This window comes from Triturus cristatus, chromosome 8, assembly GCF_964204655.1.
Source record: "Triturus cristatus chromosome 8, aTriCri1.1, whole genome shotgun sequence".
Taxonomy (NCBI): Eukaryota; Metazoa; Chordata; class Amphibia; order Caudata; family Salamandridae; genus Triturus; species Triturus cristatus.
The window spans coordinates 41420068-41441284 of NC_140591.1; the positions used below are offsets into that span (position 1 = coordinate 41420068).

Here is a 21217-nt window from a genome sequence, read left to right on the forward strand (position 1 = left end):
ATACCAGAAAAGATGGTGTCCTTAGTTGGCCACCGCATGGTAGCTTTGAAGTTGAAATTCTAGACAATCTAGAAATGAAGTTGTTTAAAAAGAAAGCCCGGCCGGCAATGTTTGATTCTTTTCGCGTATGGCGTAAAGAAGCCAAACAGAGAGAAATTAGGAAGACGAAGAAAGAACAGAAAGAGAAAGGGTTGACTTTAATGGAGTCTGCTAGGCAGCTGCATGTCAACGAGACTGAGAAAGCAATGGAGATGGCGAATAGAAAATATAATTTGGCAATTGATAAATGTTACCCTGTATTGCCATCTTGTCCTACTAAGCCGATAGAGGACCATGAAAAGGATCCTCTGTTGTCTTACCTGTTGAATTCACCTCCACCGTATGCACAGGGTATTACAGCACCACAGTTACTACCTGTTGTACAGCCAGCTGCTGGTCAGCCTGGAATAGTTGCTCCACTTCCTTTGATTCCAGCTCCTGTCCTTCCCGTGGTTAATGTTCCTTTGGCACCCCCTCTTCCTGGGTCGCCTGTTCCGCCTTTGCCTGTCGTTTCGCAAACTGCTTTACCTGCTACTCCCACCCTTACTATTTCATCTGCTCCAGCTGCCCTGTCCCCGAACCCTGTGGACATTCTGACTCCGCTTTCCGTTCGTCGGAAAATAACCGACTCTGTAACTAATATCTTAACTCCTCTCTACAGGTCTTTAATTGGGACCCCCGTTTCTGACTCTATACAGAGACGTAGCCAGCTTCCTGGTCCCCAGGAACGAGAAATGTTAGATTCGACAGCTCTTAGGTGGATGTCGAAAGCTGCGAAGTATGATGCACGAAGAGTGTTAGATACCTTTATGCAATGGAATGAACCAACTCAACGTTATGTTTTTGACGTGATGTGTTCTCTTGTGCGGGAGGAATGGGAAGATGATGACTTAGATTCCGTCCCCTCTGATCTGATAAATGTTCAGCAGAAATTTGCCGCAGGAATGGTGATAGGTTCAGAAGTAAGGGAAGAGATAGAACTGATTTTAGCTTATAGGGATGATTTCCCTCTTCGAGCGCCAAGGGACCCTGATGGTTCACCGATTACTAGGAAAAGACGAGGTCAATATCCGATGAGAGAAGTTCCACCAATATGGCGTGATGCAGTTCAAGCTGATGGGGCTAATGGTATTGCAGCTGCTCCGGCACATTTCCAGAGAGTATGGATACACATCCCTTGGAAGCGGGCCGAAGTATTAGCAGTAAAACAAGCGCTGCCGGACCCGCGTAAAAACCCTGCTGGTTATTATAAAGAGTTAACACAGACAGTTCAAGCGTGTGTCATGAATTTGGCAGACATTGAAATGCTATTTGGCAATGTAGTGCCACAGCCTATATGGGCCAAGATTCGGCAAGAGAACCATCCAGTCGCCCTAGGAGGTGATTGGCCAGCTATTGTAGCAGCAGATGCGCAACAAGTTGGCGGTGCTAAACCTGAACCTCTGATTGCTGCCTTACCTGGCAGAATAATTAATCTGATGAAAACGCTGATGCCGGCGTTACGAGTTAATTGGGATAAACTATCGGCATGCAAGCAGAAGAAGGATGAGAGCGTCTCTGACTTCTTCACTAGATTTGAAGAGACCTTTGTAGACCACAGTGGGCAAGATATGAGTACTGAGGGAGGTCAGAGGCTGTTTGTCGACAAGTTCGTGTTTAACTTACTACATGAGCTTAGTAACAAGTTAAAGGATTCTGAAAGTGCATGGGCAGTGTCGACGACAGCACAGATACTTGCAACTGCTCAGTATTACGAGAATAGAGAGAAAGAAGAGAAGGAAAAGTCAGAAAAGAAGACAAAAGATTTAAAGACTAAAGTACTATTGCAACAAGCGTATCCGCCTCGCCCGAATCAGTCAGATTCACAGCAGCGACCCCAGTTTCAGCAACAGCCACAATTCCAGCAAGGGACGTCCCAAAGATTTAATTATGGTTTTTCCCGACAACAGTTAGCATGGAATCAGTGTGCCTATTGTAAAAAGGAGGGTCATTATAAGAATGAGTGTCCGGTACTGCACGCACAGACTAGTGGTGTCCCAGCTCAGAGAGGTAATGTTGGGTTTATGCAAGCTCCTAGAGGTAGAGGACGTGGTACAATGACACCACAGGCCGATCGCCCATCAAATTATTTCGATCAGCTAAATGTACAGCCTGCGCAACTAGGTAGATCTCCACAGTATCATGTTGAAGATTACTATGATCATAATGAAGAGATTCAGAGAAGCGAGTACTAGGACAGCCACAGGCAAAGAGAGGGAGTAGTATCAGTTCCAGTTGATCAGAGTGGACCTTATGTCGCAGTAGTTACATCAGGCGTGGTCGAACCGTTTCTGTTGGATACTGGTGCGGCAAAAAGTTCAATTATGCATGCGAAACTCCCTGGCGCACCTTTGTCTGGCTTAACGAACACTTTTTGTAGGTTTCTCAGGCGCCCCTGTCCACAATCCTGTTTCTAGTCCTTTATCAATTTCTGTTGGGCCATGCGAACTAGAAGCACCCCTTATCCTAACAACCGGTTGTAATGAGAATCTGCTTGGTTTAGATCTGTTGAAACGCCTGCATGCGACACTGTACTGTTCTCCTTCAGGAGTACAGCTCACATTGGGCAAAAGAGTCATCTCTCCAATGTATATGTCGATGGATAAGCTCCCATCGGAGCTGCGTTCTCTACCTGATACTCTTTGGGCGACTGGTCCTAACGATGTAGGCCTCTTGGAAATCCCCCCTTATGTGGTAAGTCTGAAAGCGAATGTTAGATTCCCACGAATCCCACAGTATCGGATTTCGAATGAAGGTGAACGTGCACTCTTGCTGATTGTGAAAGACTTAATACAGAAAGATGTGATAGAGGAAACTAGAGGAAATGTCTGCAATAGTCCTGTTCTGCCGATTTTAAAACGCACTGACCCGTCTAAACCTCCAATCTACAGATTTGTGATTGACCTCAGAGAGGTTAACAAAATAGTGATTCCGCAGTTTCCTGTGGTACCAGATATCACTGCATTATTGACGTTGATTCCTGCCTCAGCCTCATGGTTTACAGTGATCGACTTGAAGAATGCCTTCTTCAGCATTCCGATAGCCGAGGAAAGTAGAGACATTTTTGGTTTCTCCTTAGGAGGTCGCAGTTTCAGATTCAAACGCGCTCCACAAGGTTATTGTGAGAGCCCTTCAATTTACAGCCAAGCATTGAAGAGTCAATTAGATGCTTTTGTACTTCCTCCTGGTGTTGCTCTGATCCAATATGTAGATGATCTTTTACTGGCTGCTGATGACAAGGGAACTTGCAAAATAGCTACAATTTCTTTATTACGTCATTTGTCAGACTTACATCACAAGGTATCACCTTCTAAACTGCAATATTGTTGCCAAGAAGTGACCTACTTAGGTCATCTTTTGTCAAAGGAGGGAAGAAGGTTAACCCCAGAGAGAATCAAAGCAATTTCGCAGATGACTGTACCAAGCACACAGAGAGAAGTACGTGCGTTTTTGGGTATTACGTCATACTGCAGGCAATGGATCCCAAATTTTTCTCTCATGGCAAAACCATTGGTAGCCCTGACTGGAAAAGGTGTTCCGAGCCCTTTGCCATGGTCTGATGAATGTCAACAGAGCTTCTCCGACTTACGTGATGCGCTGTGTTCAGCTCCTTTGTTGGGTACTCCTGACTACAGTAAGCCGTTTACTTTATATGTCCATGAAAGAGAAGGTTGTGCGTTGAGTGTATTAACACAACAATTTGGTGACAAACAGCGGCCTTGTGCATATTTCTCATCCACATTAGACCCGGTAGCCAGAGCATTGCCAAGTTGTTTGAGAGCTACAGCAGCAGCTGCAGTGTCTATTCGACAGTCTGCTGGACTAGTCATGAACAACCTGTTAGTAGTCATGGTTCCACATGCTGTGGATACACTCATGAATCGAACAAAAACTCAGCACCTCACCAGTGCTAGACTATCAGGCTATGAGCTGACGCTTTTGGCAAGTCACATTCAGATCAAGCGATGCAACATATTGAATCCAGCAACGCTGTTGCCGACTACCCAAGAGTCGAGTGATTCAGAGCCTCATGATTGTTGTTTTAGAACTGAGGAAGAGACAAAAGGTAGGATTGACTTAAAAGATACTCCGTTACTAGATCCAGATGGCACTTTGTACGTCGATGGGTCATGCTTTAAACTACAGAATGGTGATGTGACGGCCGCGTATGCAGTTACGACTTTGAGTACGATTGTGGAGACCGCAAGAGTGAGTCAGAATTCTGCTCAGGCTGCAGAATTAATTGCATTAACAAGAGCGTGTGTTTTAGCTCAGGGAAAGAGAGTGAATGTGTTTACTGATAGCCAATACGCCTTCGGCGTAGCACATAGTTTTGGACGTCTGTGGAAAGAAAGAGGATTTCTCACGTCCCATGGGACTAAGATCCAACATGGACAGTTAGTCAGCGATCTATTGGAATCTCTGACCCTACCGAATGAAGTTGCGATTGTGAAGTGCAGTGCACATCGAAAGATTACGGATGATGTTGGCCGTGGGAATGCGTTCGCTGATGAGGTCGCCAAAGAGACGGCCAGGAACATGACGAGCCGAATGTACGTTGCAACGTCTGCAAGATGGATTGCTGAATCAGGAATGCGTGAGAATACGATTGAAAGTGTGAAGGCAATCCAGAATGAAGCAACTAAAAATGAGAAGAATGAATGGAAGGAGAAAACGGGTAAAATGGATTCAAGTCGATGTTGGGTTGATTTGTCTGAACAGCAGCGTTGGATGTTACCTGATGCATATGTGCTCGCAGTAGTCACGATGGCGCATGGAGCGGCGCACATCAGTTCGAAAGGGATCTGTAAAATGTTAGCTCCAGTATGGAAGAATGATGGAATTACTAAGTGTGCGGAAAGAGTGGTGAAAAACTGCATGATATGCCTGATGCATAATCCTGGCAAGGGAACCCCAACCCCAACTGGTCATTTTGCTCCCCCTTCTTGTCCCTTTGAAGTGATTCAGTTGGATTTTATCCACATGGACAGGTGTAACAATCTTAAATATGTCCTAGTGGTAGTCTGTGCCTTTTCAAGATGGATTGAGGCATATCCATTAAAGGATAACACTGCTATGTCCACTGCCAAAATCCTCCTCAAAGAGTACTTCCCCAGATATGGTATGCCACGGATTGTTTGGTCGGACAATGGAAGTGAGTTCGTAGGGAAAGTTATGAAGAGTGTGTGTGCAGGTCTGGGAATCGTCCAGAAATTCCACAGTGCGAATCACCCACAATCAGCAGGTTTGGTTGAAGGGTACAATGGTACCCTGAAGCTGAAACTTGCTAAAATTCAAGCTTCCACTGGTCTATCTTGGCCAGATGCACTGCCTTTAGCTCTACTGTCCACCAGAGCAACTGTACACTCTCGAGTAGGGCTTAGCCCATATGAGATTGTGTTCGGTCGTCCTGCTAATGTTTGGGGAGTCCCTAGGCCAAAGGAATTCAAACAGATCGAATATCCAATGTTGATTGATTATCTTTATGACCTGACTGCTAAACTAAGCCTTATTCATCAACAGGTATTCAAATCCTTGCCTAAACTGCCAGAGAGTCCAGGCCACACGTTGAAACCAGGTGACCAAGTGGTGGTGCGGAATTTTGAGCGAACCCGGAACCTCCAGCCAAGATTCGTGGGCCCGTTCCAAGTGCTCCTAACAACGAGAACTGCTGTACGCCTAGCTGGAAGGAAGAATTGGGTGCACGCTAGCCATACGAAGCGTGTCCCTCTCCCACTCCCCTATGACAACTGGGTTAGACAGGGATTTGGTGTATCCGAGACAGAACCTGTTCCTAGGCTCATCCCTTTCAGTGATGCAGAGTACATAACGGACCCACGAACTGAAACGCAGAACTCTGACACCTCAGCAAGAACCGCTCCTTTGAACTTTGGACAGAGTGTTGTACAAAGTGAACATTTGTCACCTGTGGAGTCGAACATTTCTGCACCTGTAGACCAGCTATTCCAAGATCAGACAAGACCCGGGAAGTACAGATATAATCTACGTTCTCATGCTATGAACTAATGACATTGCATAATTACCTTTCTGTTTGAAAACTGTTTTGATCTTATCGCATTCCATTCAGTCAGGAAGTTTGCTCTTAATTTTTATCTTTTTGTTCTTGTTGTTCTCTCACCTTGCCATCTGGGTTACCGTAGGGTCGTAACGTGTGCCTTGTTTTAATTTGCAGGGAACCAGACACAAGGTCGGTTTCTTCTGTTTACTTTGGGAACTCCCAGGGTGGACAGAGGCAATTTTTTAACAGGTACAAACCATCCGTTGCGAACGGTTGTAGAAGATGGAGCTTCCTGAACTGCGACGGGTTAACGTCATAAATGTGCACAAGACAAAACTATATGACATATTGTATAGCAAATGTTTTCTAATGCAATGTGCTCTGACACTTCTGATTGTTTTAATAACTTTGGTAGGCGAAATTATTTTTGGTATTCAGTTGATCTTTACACCTGTTACATCTACAGTATCTCCCCGTGTTCCCGTTTCTCCGACTGTTGTTTCTCTTCATTCTTTCCATCCTTTTCCTGCCCACGAGCAAGCTTGACGCTCTGAGTTTAAAAATAACACTTTCATTCAGCTCTTGCACCAACATCAACTAGTGGTTAACACAACGAACTGCTGGGTGTGTGGCTTGATACCACATACCATGGACAAGGGCATCCCTTATCTGGTTCTGCCCGTTAGTTATAATGGATCATTCTGGGCATTTCAGACCATGTTCGCTTATGCCCTAGAGACCTATCCTCCACGACCTCCGCGTTCCACTAGGTATAACTCCGCTAATAGAGCCTTGGTAAAAGGAATCACTGACATGGTTAGAGACGTCAATAACACTCCGTTCATTCCCAAGGATGAATTGCGAGTTTACATGGGTTGGAATGTTACGGAATATGGCATTACTTTGGGTGAGAACAAACGTAAACGCTCGACTCCGATCTGGGTCGTACCCCACCAGGGTCAGGTCTGTTTGCAAGGAAATGGGAGGAATCCGAAAGCTCGACTAGGGAAGAGTGACTGTATCGAAACATACGTTTTCCCGTCACAGTCTTCCCCTGCATTTTTAGCTGCTAAGGGCACCTATTTTGTTTGCAAAGACAGAGCATACACATGGCTGCTTGCTGACTTCTCAGGCTCATGTTATATCGCTCAACTGTTACCTCCGACATACACTGCTGCACCGGACTATCACAAAACTAGAGTTGTGAGAGGTGTTTTCAGTAAAGAAGATACTGCTGGCCAAGAAGCAGGAGACTTCTTCAAAGGTTTTCTTCCATTCTGGGGGCCTATGGCCAACAGTAGAAACTTACGTCAACTAACACGGGTAGTTGAATCCACTATCACCGAGACTGCGGGTGCCCTTAGTAACCTGACAGCTGAGCTTCAAGCGGATCGCCTCATGACGTTACAGAACCGTATGGTCCTTGATGTGTTACTTGCAGATCGAAGTGGGGTATGTAAGATGATCCAGTCGAGTTGCTGTGTTTTTATCCCAGATAATGCGCCAACGGTATATAAGGCCATTTCTAAGTTACACAAAATCTCTGACTCTATTCATGTAGAGGAAGGTGACTGGTCATTAATGGGATGGTTTTGGAGTCTGTTATCTGCGTGGGGATGGAAGGTTCTGATAGTCACTGGTGTTGCGTTGGTATTTTTATTTTCGTGCTGTCTCATTGTACAGTGTGGTCCTGCCTTATGTAGCCTTTGTGTTTCGACATGCGTAAGAAGACCACCTGTTTTTAGAGATACGCCACGGGATAGAGTAATGCTTCAGCAACATATCAGTGACCTGATGAACATAGAAATGGACTCTGACATAGAGTAAGTTATTGCCTATGTAAGGGCAAAAGGACGGTCTGAGGTTCTGTAGCGATCCGAACCCGTGTATTCGGTATCGTAGTACTGACACGATTTTGGTACCAATGAACCGTAAATGATCCATTATATGCATGACAGTGTTTTCGCTGCGCAACTAGCATGAATTCACTGAGAAATAGGGCATTCTGTTGTTAAGTCATGGCATCCATTTTAGTTACGGCATCCATTTTGTTTCTTGCCCTCACATAGTCAATGAACGGGCGATGACCCCGGCAGAATCACCTTGTTAAGGATACGTAAGCTCGAGCCCCGAGAAAGGCTGACGCTGCATGACTAGGCAGAATCAAGCTGCCTCCCTTGCCTAAGGCCAGTCCTGCTATACTGGTTCTCGTGTCCATTGTCCTGACTGAAAGGCCGAAGACGGTAGCCATGCCCGTTTATGATCCATAAACACCTCTTATCCTACTTTTCAATCCTTTGCACCTGGCTCTGCTCCTCTCCTTCTGGGCTTTTACAATGGGGAGGTTACGGTTTTTATGATGGGGAGGATCGGGCAAAGAATGGAAAACTGACAAGGGGACCTGATCGAAGACCGAAAACCTACGACTAGTTATTGTTTGATGTCTATTTACTGTTTGTTTGGGATACCGGGTTGGGCATGAGAAATATTCGTGTAATGTTGCCTAAAGACATTTTTCGTGTATTTAAGGAACAACCCACTTAATGCAATTTGAACAGTCTCGTAGATTCTGCCTCTGTGTGGTTCCTATGACTTCTGTGTCCCTGCAGTGAATAAATCTTGGTCTCTGACGCCACCATCGAGAAACCCGCGTCTCTGTTTATTTGTGCACCGAGACAGGAAGGAACTCAGGGGTCTTCGGGTGTTGTTTCCCTGACACCTCTGGACTCTTAAAAGTCCAGAACCTCAGCGGTGCACAGGTATAAGTTTTACAGGAGGAAACAAGGAAAAGAAGAAAGTATTGATGACTACGTATCTGCATTAAAGAACTTGGCACTCTTATGCAAGTTTGAAAACATGCATGATGACTTAATTAGGGATCAGATAGTGATGTGTGCTGCAAATTCTAACATACAGGATGCCTTTTGGGCAAAAGGGGAAAAACCTCTTCAACAGGTTATTGATATCGTAAAAAAAGCAGAGTTGACTGGTTGTTGTGCGAAGGAAGTCATCAATGAAGGGAAAAGTAAAAATGAGGAAACTAGTGTGGTGGCAAAAATAAGTGGGTGCAAGAAAAATTCAAAAAACAGAGTGAAGGATAAACCCAGATTCAAAGGAAATGCTGCTTCGTATGAACAGTTGAAGTGTTACCGATGTGGTAGCAGTAAGCATTTGGCCAATGACTGGAAATGCCTAGCAAGGAACAACAAATGTACCCAGTGTGGGATCATTGGTCATTTTCAGAAAGCCTGCAAAAGGAAAATAAAAGAAAAGGTAAAGTTTGTAGAAGATGAGGAAGTGGAAGAATTTGAGCTAGATTCCTCGGATGACTCGGAGTACTAAATGTAACTTAGGCGACAGCTAAAGAGGATGAGGAGAAGAGCAAAAAAAAGAAACCCATGTGCTTGGTTGAAATTGGAGGTATGAATATAGATATAGTCGCTGACTCTGGTTCACCATGCACAATAGTTAACCGTGATGTTTGGAGAGAGAAATTTAGAAGTAAAGTGGGGAGACAATTGGAAAAACCTGACATCTCACTAAAAACATTCACGGGCGAACCGATTGAACTTATGGGTTTCAAGGAACTTACATTTGCATTTAAGGAAAGGAAAACTAGCAGCAAGTTGTATGTAGCAGTCACTGGCCCTTAGGTGCTTGGTTGGAAGGACCAAGGGAATCTTGGGATTACTCTCAACCCAAACAGTGTTGAACCGGTCCTGGTTAAACAACAGGAGGTGCTACCGGGCTGTGATTTGGTTAACAAGTTTCCCAAAGTTTTTATTGGGAAAATAGGTCAACTTAAGGGGTTCCAACACGTAATAAAACTTAAAGATGATGCAGTGCCCTGCTTGCATAAGGTGAGACAAATTCCATTTACACTAAGGGAGGAGGTGAGATCAGAAATAAATAAGCTACTTGATGCATAAATAATCGAAACCACAGAATCATCGGAATGGGTTGCACCTCTGGTAGTCGCAAGAAGGGCCAACGGAAAGTTGAGATTGTGCATAGATTTGCGCCACCTCAATAAGAATATTCTTATCGACCAATTCCCCTTACCTAGAATAAATGAGAGGTTGTCTCTTACAAAAGATATGACAATATTTTCGACCATAGACTTAGCTGCTGCTTACCACCAGGTACCTCTGCACCCAGAAAGCAGACACCTTACCACTTTTGTTTCACCTTTTGGGTGTTTCAGGTTTAAAAGGGTACCTTTCGGTCTAGCATCTGCAGCGGCACTATTCCAAAGACTAATGCATGAGATATTCAAAGGGGTGAAAAAGTTACTCATCTTTCAGGATGACATTCTCATTAGGGGAAAAGACCAAACTGATCATGACAACCGGTTGGTACAGGTACTTAAGATCTTGGAGAAAAGTGGGTTGACAGCAGAGTACAAAAAGTGCAGGTTCAGCAATAATTCTGTCACCTACCTGGGACATGAAATCACTAAAGATGGTATAAAACCCAAAAAGGAGTTAATTAAGGCTATCAAGGATGCTCCAGTTCCACAAAATAAGGAAGAGCTCAGAGCGTTTTTGGGACTGGTGGAATACTATTCAAAGTTTATAAGGAACTTTTCTATGAAAACTTACTGCATTAGGACCCTTCTAAAGAATAAGAACAAATTTGAATGGTCACAAGACTGTGAAGACAGTTTTAAAAGCCTAAAAAGAGAGATCTGTGACGCTCCACCTCTTAAAGGGTTTGACAACAATCTTACATGTGTGGTCACCACGGATGCCAGTGGTAAAGGTGTTGGTGCAGTCCTTACGCAAGAGGAGTGCGATGGTAAGGAAGTCACGATTGCTTTTGCCTCCTGTTCTTTAACCCCAACAGAGAAGAAGTACTCCGTTATCGAGCGTGAGGCATTAGCATGTGTGTGGGGTCTGGAACATTTCAGACAGTACATTTGGGGGAAAAGAATTGTCTTACGTTGTGACCACAAACCATTAACAAAAGTACTCACTGTGAAGGGTTTATATAATGCATCACCTAGGTTGGCAAAATTATCTATAAAACTGTTAGATTACAACTACGAAGTTCAATATTTGCCTGGTACAAAGAATGTAGTTGCAGATTTTCTGAGCAGGTTGCCTTTGCAGAATGTGGAAAAAGTAGTGAAGGAGGAAGAACTATGTGTTGCAAGCATCAATTAAGAATTCCCGAGCATTACAACGGAGGTATGGAAAAAAAGAGTATAAAACAGATGAAACCTTAAACGAGGTTAGAAAACTTATTGTGATAGGATGGCCCAAAAAGATATTCCTGAGAAATGAGTTGCGGCCTTTCTGGGAATTGAGGAATGAGCTAGCCGTGGAAAACGGACTGGTTTTGAGACGGGGAAGGTTATACCTCCTACCACATTGAGAGAGAGTCTTATTGAACTTTGCCATGAGGGAGATTTAGGCATAAACAAAACCAAACAAAGAATTAAGAATTGGTATTGGTGGCCTGGGTGCGACATACAAATTGAGAGAGCTGTGAGAAACTGTATACAATGTGAAAATTCAGATAAGTCCCAAACGACCCTTAGACCCCCTCTACAACCACTGAAGTGTCCTAACATGGCATGGGAGAGGGTGGGAATCGACATAATGGGTCCTGTAAGATGGCAAGAGGAACTTGTGCACGTAATGGTCTTAGTTGATCACTTCTCAAAATGGCCGGAAATAAAGATTTGTAGGAAGGTCGATGCCACTCACATTATCACATTTATGGACGGAATTTTCACTAGAGAGGGCATACCAAAAACTATTGTCAGCGATAATGGAAGTCAGTTCACTTCTGAGATCTTCAAAAAGTTTGTGGACAGGAACGGCATTAAACACAAAACTACTTCTGTTTACCACCCTGCTGGCAATGGTGCCGTATAGAGATTTAATAGGGTTATAAAAGGCATCATCCAGTTGGCCAACAACAATGGGAAGTATTGGAGAAAGGAATTGAACAAAATGGTTTGGGGGAACAGGATTACTCCTGGAGAAAAAACTTTGGTAAGTCCTTTTGAGATAATGAGAGGCAGAACTCCCGTATCTAAGGATAATATCGGATGGCTCAAAAGTGCAAGAAAATCAGAGTGGTCATTAGAAGTAGTTAGAAAGAGAATTCAAGAGGCAAAAGACCTGAGTAAAGGAAAGTTTGACAGCAAGTATAATTGCAAGGACATCAACCTAAGAGAAGGGGACGAGGTGAGAGTAAGAAGGAGTGGAAATGTAGTGAAAGGACAAAGTAGGTTTACTAATCCGCTAAAGGTGGAAAAAGTGTTCTGCAACTCAGCACTCCTCAGTGATGGTAAAGTTTGGCACGCATCCGCATTTTCTGTCTGTAAGAGGATGGAGGGTGTACAAAATGACGTAACTGGACAGGAACAAAAGGAAGAGGAAAGGGTTGTGCTAGACAAGCATGATTGGATACAACAAGAATCATCTGATTCTGACGAAGATGATGATAGCATGTTTCCACAATCTATTAGACAAAACAATGGAGGCAGTCAAGGTTGTGAGATTATTGAAACCATTGGGGGGGGATCAGAGAACTTAGCACAAGCGCCTCTGAGGCATCCCCTGGCAAATGTAGTGATACTGTGATTGTGGAGGTCCAAGAGGCTTTGGAGCCTAGTGGTGAAAACAGTTATCCTGATACTGGTGCTACTAGTAGTTCCTTGGAGTCAAGTGACAGTCAGGTACCGAGTCTTGAACTGGTGCTGGAGAAAAACACTTTGGAAGAGGTGACCATCACCAGTAAATGTGGTCGCAGCGTGGTGAAACCCAGCAAATATAAGGACTATATTTGTGAATAGTCAACTGTGTATGGCATCTGCTTATGTTTCTTTTCCTTCATACCTTTAGTCCTTCTATTCCAAAGGGAAGGAGATGTGTTGTGTCGTTTACTTAATCTTGTTTACATCTAGCTTGCTTCGCCCCACCGAGCGCCCCTCCCCTCCTGCGCGCCGCGGCAGCCACCAGCTGGAATGTTGACAGCTGGACGTTCTAGAGTGACAGTTTAGACAGTTGGTTGTATTGACAATAGATTCATTATGCACTGAGCCTCTGGTTGAGTGTGTCGTCCATTAGCGTAATAAACTACTTACAAGTTATAACTCCTGACTACTCATCTTTACAGTTTCTTATCTTCCTTCGGCCGCAGGAGGCCTGTTCAGGGTTACTGCAGTCTGTGTCACTGCTTAGTCCGCTGTCTCTTTCAGCTACTCTCAGCTCCAGACCAGCAGGCACAGGATTTCCTCTTCCGGGTCAGGTGGTAGCAGAGACAGCACCAGCAGTGAAAGCAGTCACTTCCGGCCTCTTCTTCTCTTCGGCTCCAGCAGCTGTAGGGGTGGAAGGATCCTCCGTCTGTGCGGTGACCTTCACCCTCTGACCCCAGACATCACCCCCGGCCTCGGGTTGTCATCTTCACCGTCCCAGGCCGAGGGAGAGAGGACTCCGAGCAGGTGTCTGCGCAGGTAGGAGTCTTCCTGTCCACCCCTCCCCGCTTCTGGACAACCTTAACTCTTCACTCCCCTACTTCAAGCTATGGCCCCTCCCCGCCTGCGTCCACTTCACCTCTCCTGTGGAGCCTCCCCACTTCCCACCTCTCCTGTGGAGCCTCTCCCCTCCCCCCTATCCTGTGCAGCCTCTTCCCACCTCACCTCTCCTGTGCAGCCTCTCCCCCTCCCACATCGCCTGTGCAGCCTCTCCCCTTCATACCTCTCCTGTGCAGCCTCTCCCCTTCCCACATCGCCTGTGCAGCCTCTCCCCTTCCCACCTCTCCTGTGCAGCCTCTCCCCTTCCCACATCGCCTGTGCAGCCTCTCCCCTTCCCCACGTCGCCTGTGCAGCCTCTCCCCTTCCCCACGTCGCCTGTGCAGCCTCTCCCCTCTCCACCTCTCCGGTGCATCCTCTCTCTCTCCCACCTGTGCTGCCTCTCTCCACCTTTCCTGCCCATTCTTCCCACCCACCCTCCCCCCACCTCTCCGGTGCAGCTTCTCCTCTTTTTTTTCTTCCGTGATCCACTTGACCCTGTTTGGTCTCAGATTTTTTCCTATGCTATGGTGACCCGGGCGGCGCAGTCTGAAACTCCCTTCTTCGGTACATTGTTTATGGAACACACTCTGTCACATGTGGCTCTGGATCAGTTCGGCTGCGGGTGGCTCAGAGAAAGCTGTAAATGCACAAACATCAAGCGCTGGGTCCAGCCTCTTGTGGATCTCGGCACCTTTTGTTGTTTTCTGGCTCCCTGAAACTAGTGATGTAGGCGCCTAAACACCGAGCTGCTATTAGACATACATACCCCCGAGCCCCCACTCACTCCTGTGCCCCTTGACCATGGATCCAGGGGGTGCATTACACTCTTGCAGCGCAGCTAAGGACATCCGCAGTGCTTAATTTGTGCCGGTAGTTGCCTGCGGGCACCACTGCCGCTTATTCTTTGGGTCCGGAACTCTTTCCCCACAAGCAGCAATCCCGATCATAATTGTGCTAGTTTTATATATTTTATTTTTTAGGATTTCTTTTCTGACGCCCCCAGGCATCTTATGGTATGTGTTATGTCATTATGTGACCGCAGCGTCATTATGACGAGTCATTATGTGACCTCAGCGTTGTAGCGTCATTATGATGAGTCATTCCCTCCTCCTTTGCCTGTGAGCGCCCTGTCTAGACAGGGTCTCTGCAATTGTAACACAGCCCACCCGTGAAGCAAGACTGCAAGCAGTCATCAGGAAACATTGACCGGTAAAACAACCACACCATTGTCCTGTTCATTTCTAAACCTGCAGTGCACTGGTAACGTATGGTACTGCATTGTAATTTCATTTATCACTCCTCGCGTCCTGCCCCCGCCGCCCCTACTTCACTGTGTACAGCACACAATCATTTCCATCCCAAATGTGCAGTCCATCGGAGAGGGTGTTGGCCCCATTAAAGAGTGAGGGTCAGGAGGTCATTGGTGACAGTGGGCATTATTTCCATACATCAGATGGCACCGTGGAGCCAAATACAAATACTGCCCCGCATTGGTTAGTAGCAGACCCCTGGTGATCTGTAACTCCTATATAAAAGGAGGTAGTGTGCACTGATTGGGACACTGCCAGCATCCGCTTGTTAATGAGCTATCTTAAATGGTATTTGATAATTTTTAATGTAAAACACCCCTTTAAGCCCTAAGTCACCATTTGCACAAGTCTGTCTCTATTTACAGTCAGAAGAGTGTATCTGTTTTACTTGATCACATTAAAATGGAAAACGTTGAAAGAGCGGGGATGCCTGGCTTTGAGAAAGCAACGAGTTTGTTGTGATTGAATGCAGTCCTCTGTTGGTATTAGTTTGTTTTGATTAATTTTTATTCTTTCTAAATCTAAACATTAGAGTGGAATAAAAGGCTCACAGCGTTTAATTGCTGCATTGCCTCAGGTATCACACATCTTCAAGGGTTAGTAGTTGAACTGTGGTTATTGAAGGCCTATGTGAAGACATCTTTTCCACATAAAATCCTGCAACACCTTGCAGTGCCAAGGGATTGGTCACCATCATGTGTTCTTGAAGTGCTATGTAGGCACATTTTTTAATTTAAGAACTATTCTACTTTATATGGAAAGAGCAAGCATATAATGAAATGCAGTACAAGCTTTGTAAAATAGAGCAGACAAAGGCAACACAAAGTGAAATCAGATGAGACGTAAGTTCTACAGTACAAGGTGCAACACTAATGTATGTAAAAGAATGTTAATTAGTTCACTGTTGTATTGGTAATGGACCATTGTGTCATTGCAAATGAATAGTTTGAGACTCGTCACACAAAAGAATTGAAGTGCACACATACACACCCAGAAAATATGGGAATGTCACACATAAGGAAAATGAAAACCTGGCAGCCTTGTTGACCTGGACTGTGCTCAGAGACTCCTCTCACAGAGGGACCCTGCTGCTGTGTGGAGCATAGGGTGTTGACAGGGTCTGATCTGTCCCAGGGTGCTGGTGTAGTAGCACGTGTATATAGCTTTATTACCCTGACTCGGTGCAAGAGCATGTTTTCAAAGGATGTAGCACACTTCCCCTGTGGGTGTGCTATGGATTGAACTTCATCAAGTATATATGGGTAGTGTTTTGATGGACATGAGGACCGGAGTTATATTTTGATTTTGTTTGTCATAGCACTTATGCAAGGATTTGATGCGAAAATGAGTGGGAAATTAGATCTTTTAGCTTTGGGTGCCAGTGTTGGATGGGTACAAACTGTGTGAGTGAAGTACAGTTTGTGTACCAGTTGTTGTGGTGTTTTACCTGTATGCAGTCAATTCAAATGACGCCAGAGTAAGTGTGCAGCTTTGCCTGTGCACCAGTGTAGGGTAAAGTGAGAGAAAAGATGTGCTCATCCCTGCAAGTGGATACCTACCAGTTTTGGGTTGGCATCTCTTGGATGTCAGCATAGGAAGGGCCCAGACATGAGATGATATCACTTCTGGGGCGGGTACAATCTTTAATTATCTACAGCATGGGTGCTCATAAACATTTTTGCAGGAGACAAAAATAATTGTAATAAAGAAGGAGCTCCATTATTTAATTCCACTTCACAATCAAATATTCGAGTCCAACAAAAAAGATCATTACGATGAATTCTTCAGATCTTGTTCTTTATTTTGTAATTGTTATTCCTCTTCCAAATCAATATCAATAGAGTTCTTCTTCCAACAACAGTCAATGATTTATACAGCCAACGCGTTTCGTCCCCTCCTGGGACATCATCAGGGCTGTGAAGTAAGAAAGACACAAAATCACGATCCAATACAAATTTCCAAATTGAAAACACATCTTAAATTTGACATAATCCTCTATTCAAACATCCTGCTTATTTAACAAACTCTATGTACTGAAGGACATACCTATACAAATCATGCTAACTCGTGTGTACTTCATTAATTTTATACATCACAACACCTTATATAAGATTCACAAAAGGTCGACAGCTTTTGGCATTTTTTCTTGAACAATCAAGGTACTGATCTTCTCAGAATTTCTTTTTATGTTTGTTTTTTATAATAAAACATTTAAAACATTGCGGATCTAGTATCAACGATCAACTTCGCAACCTCTGAAATTCCTTGCTATAAACATCATAACCGATCACCATCCCTTAAATTTCTACCTTATTATAATGCAATATTACTTCGTCTCACTCTATAGTTCCTGCGTAATTATTTATCACACCCACCTCCTGTGTTCCAATAATTCAACGCTTGCTGTCTTAATAAATTTTTTCTAGTGCAATAATTGTCCTCTTGTTCGTCCTAGTAAGACAAATCTGCAATATGAAAATATTTCTAATCAAATCTGTGCATAATATATAGTCCATTTATTTTCCTGTTACTCTTACTGTTGTATTCGTAGTAAAAAATGACTCTCTCACACTGAGGCTAAAGCTACCATCAATATATCCTCTGGTTTCTTTGTTGACAATACTTGTTTAATTATATCCAAAAACAGACTTATTTTAGAAACTTGCGTTTATTTATTATTAGCCAGCTAGGAAACAAAATCCAAGAAAAATTCGATCTCCTACTTTAATAAATTGTTCTCACCTCTGTATCTGAGAAAGTATTCAAAAACCGTATTCTCTAAATTGATGTCCTGAGCGTGCAGTCCTTCTGATAACATCAATATTCTATGAAAAATACAAAAGAAAAGAAAGACACAGGACCCATTTATAATATTTGAGATTCTGTATCCTAAACTTAAAATCCTGACATAGTGTCTAAATCCTACCAATCCGGAGATTCTGTTCTAAACAAGTAACCAATCAATGACCTGCATCCCCTTTCCTCAAACAACCAATCCAAAGCCCGCTTCTCCTCTCTTTACCAAGTATCCTCAGCATCCAATTCTATTACAGGACCGGAGGCTTCGGATTATGCTTTCTCCTTCTTTACTGTATCAACTCACAGCAGCCAATAAACATACAATTAGTAACACAACTACATTGTCCATGTGACTTTGCGTCAGCCACGCCTCCTTAGCCCTCCATAAGAGCCCTGGTCACTGTCCCAGCCTCCTCTTTCTTTGCTGCTCACAGCACGAGCTAAGTACCCCTCGATTTCATTATTTTTATGTGAGACGATTTAGTCGTAATACTGTTTCAGCGCGCTGCGCTTTGCCAGAGTCAGTGCTTACTTGTGATGGTAGATAGCGAGGTTGGTCACACGCGATTCAGCGTTGGTGGAGGGGCGCTCTGCGCCGCTAGCTGGGGATCGTCGATATTACTTCCCCGATGTCGATGGCATCGCTAAGAAGCGCGAGCTTCTCACACTTGTACCGCGCCGCTGGGCGGCATTAAATCGGACCGTTAAGGCCCAGCGCGCTCAGCGCGGTGTCGAGGGCTTCCCTCATCGCCCGAGGACACGTAGAGCCGGATGGTTACCGGCCGACGTGTGCAGCTCACGCGAAGCCCATTTGGGCTGGTTTTCAGTAGGATTTGGGCTCGCGTTGGGCTGCACACGCCGAGCTCGGCTTCCGGGGGGTTTCGGGAGCGCATTTTCGCTCCGTACTTGTGACGCCTGACTGGCTGAAAGAGAAGTCGCCCTAGGAGTGAGCACACACTCCAGAAATCGTTTAAAATTGGCTCTGACGCCTGAAAAGGCTGCAAGAATATAAATGCAGCATCTGCTGAGGGGGCTAGGTACAAGATTGTTGGTGTGCACCTGGGCTGGCCCCCCCCATTACTCCTCCAGGAATATATCATTATTGGCTCCTCTACCACTGGTGGATTGGTTCAGTTCCTACACCTTGCAAGCATGAATGAGTGGGTACGGTACGAGGAGGATGAGGAGGATGTCTATTATGAGGGACAGCAGGAGACTGTCCTTGAGGACAATATAGTAGAGGCTCTGGACGCTTCGGTCCAATCCTCTGTCAACAGGGCACTGGAGACTACAGTTCCTTCGACTGTACATCAAGCATTGGCGGCTGCTTTAAAACCGATTACCAAGCAGCTGGAGAGTTTTGCTAAACGCCATGGTTTTACCAAAGAGAAGCACGGGGGACGCTCGAGCACAGAGCTGGCAAAAGTGCGCCGCTGGCCACATGCCACGACCCTGGATACTCTTCCTCCACCCGCGGGTGGCGACCACGCGTATTCGGCTGGCGGAAAGGCCAAGAGTAAGCAGAGAGTCTATGCGGACACTGATTCCACCACCACTGCTACTGATACCGATAACAATACCACGGACGAGGAGTCCCCCCCCTAAGAAGAGGGCTAAAAAGGTGGTTCCGGCTCCTTCGGAGACGGCGTCCACTACGCCTTTCACTTTCAACCCTAGCGAGATAGTGCACCCGAGGTCTACTGACTGGGCTCCAGCACCGGAGGTGATCGACTACCTACATGAGAATATTCGAAAAGGGTTTGACAAGGAGGTCAGGAATAGACTTCGGTCGGAATGCCCTCGACCGGATCTTCCGGATAAGGTAGCAGAGACACCGGAGATAGACGTAAGCTTGCTCACGTTTTTGAAAAAGTTCGCAAGAGACCCCAAAAAGGGGATAGACAGGGCCTGGCGAGGGTGTCAGGATAAGCTGCTTGACGTCGTGGGTCCCCTCGCGAAGATTCTAGAGATGGCTTTGGTGGCCAAAGAGTCGGCAGCTCCAGTGGATCCGGATATCTTAGCCGGGTGGGCACAGCGAGCAATCTGCTTGCTGGGTAATGCCAACTGTGCCATATCAACAGAAAGGTGCAAGTCCCTGCTCATGCGCATGGACACTAATCTCACTGATTTAGCCGCGGCTGAGCCAGGCCCGCTGGCGGAGGGCAATTTGTTCGGGGACCGTTTCGTGAAGGACGTGTCAAAGTATGTAGGGACTTTCACGTCGCTGGACAAGGCCCAATCGGGGATAAAGAAGGTGTTTACCCAGAGCCTTTTCAATAGGGCCGGACGAGGTAGGGGACGCTCGTCAGGCCGCTTCGCCAACCAAGGTCCCCCAAGAGGTGATTTCGGACGAGGAAGAGGTGACTGGGATTCTACCAGAGGGGGTACCTTCTACCCCACCCGCCGCCGCTTCAACAAGCGTAGATTCCAAAGTGGCGGGAACAGAGCTGGCTTCCACGCACAGAATTCCACAGGTGAGTGTAACAGATTTGTCTCTTCTGCCATTGGGGGGTCGCACTCAGTATTATCTACACAATTGGCGCACTCTGACCCAGGATGCGTGGGTGCTTCAGACGGTTCAGGGATTCCATCTGGAATTTTACGAGCCTCCCTGTCAGGACACATAGCCCAGGCCTCTCCATTTTTCCCAACACGAATGCAATTTTATAGACGAGGAAATAGAGGCCTTGCTGCAAAAGCGCGCAATAGCTTTGTGCGATCACAGACCTCACGGCTTTTGCAGCAACGTTTTTCTGGTCCAGAAAAAGGGAGGTGGATACAGACTAGTCTTGAACTTGAGGGATTTCAACCATTTTCTGGTATACAAACACTTCAAGATGGAAGGGATACACCTTCTGGCAGACCTCTTGAAACCGGGAGATTGGCTGGTCAGGCTGGATCTAAAAGATGCTTACCTGTCCATCCCTATTTTTCCTCCGCACCGCCGTTTCCTACAATTTCAGTGGAAAGGTCGGTGGTTCGAGTATTTGGCCCTTCCTTTCGGGCTTTCCTCGGCTCCCTGGTGCTTCACCAAGGTGATGAAGCCGGTGGTCGCGCATTTGAGAGAGCAGGGGATTCGCATGATCATTTACCTGGACGATATCCTGATCATGGCTCACAGCCCGACTCTAGTTTTGCAACACTTGCAAATGGCAATGGCTCTCTTACAAAGTCTAGGATTTGTAATAAATCAGACCAAATCTGCTCTCACCCCGTCCACCAGCACCGAATTCCTGGGGTTTGTGATAGACTCCAAGAAGGCGCAGTTGCACCTTCCCAAAGCGAAACTCAAGGATCTCAGGAAAGAGATAGTAGCCATGTTAGACAGGCGGATGGTGTCCCTCAGGACCATAGCCAGAATAGTGGGCTTACTGGCATCCTCCATACAAGCAATATTTCCAGGACCACTGCATTACAGGGCATTGCAGAGACTAAAAATTCAGCACCTTCAGAAGGGTCTAGCTTATTCGGACCTGGTACCGA

At 45.5% G+C, this 21217-nt stretch overlaps 1 protein-coding gene and 1 long non-coding RNA gene across 3 annotated transcripts in view; one reads left to right on the forward strand and one right to left on the reverse strand.

Annotated features, from left to right (window-relative positions):
• The first annotated feature begins 13379 nt into the window (after positions 1-13379).
• LOC146799925 (uncharacterized) overlaps positions 13380-21217 on the forward strand; it is a 91055-nt gene continuing 83217 nt past the window's right edge. The window contains exon 1 of the mRNA XM_085620880.1: positions 13380-13565. The gene's annotated coding sequence lies outside the window, so the exon portion shown is untranslated. The remainder of the gene's footprint in view (positions 13566-21217) is intronic.
• Positions 16760-21217, reverse strand: part of LOC146799926 (uncharacterized) — a 224360-nt gene continuing 219902 nt past the window's right edge. Inside the window, exon 3 of one of the 2 annotated variants that reach the window (XR_014967605.1) lies at positions 16760-16849. This is a non-coding gene — a long non-coding RNA (uncharacterized LOC146799926). Of the gene's footprint in view, positions 16850-17679; positions 17761-21217 lie in introns of those variants that run through there. The other variant, XR_014967604.1, reaches the window with a different exon arrangement.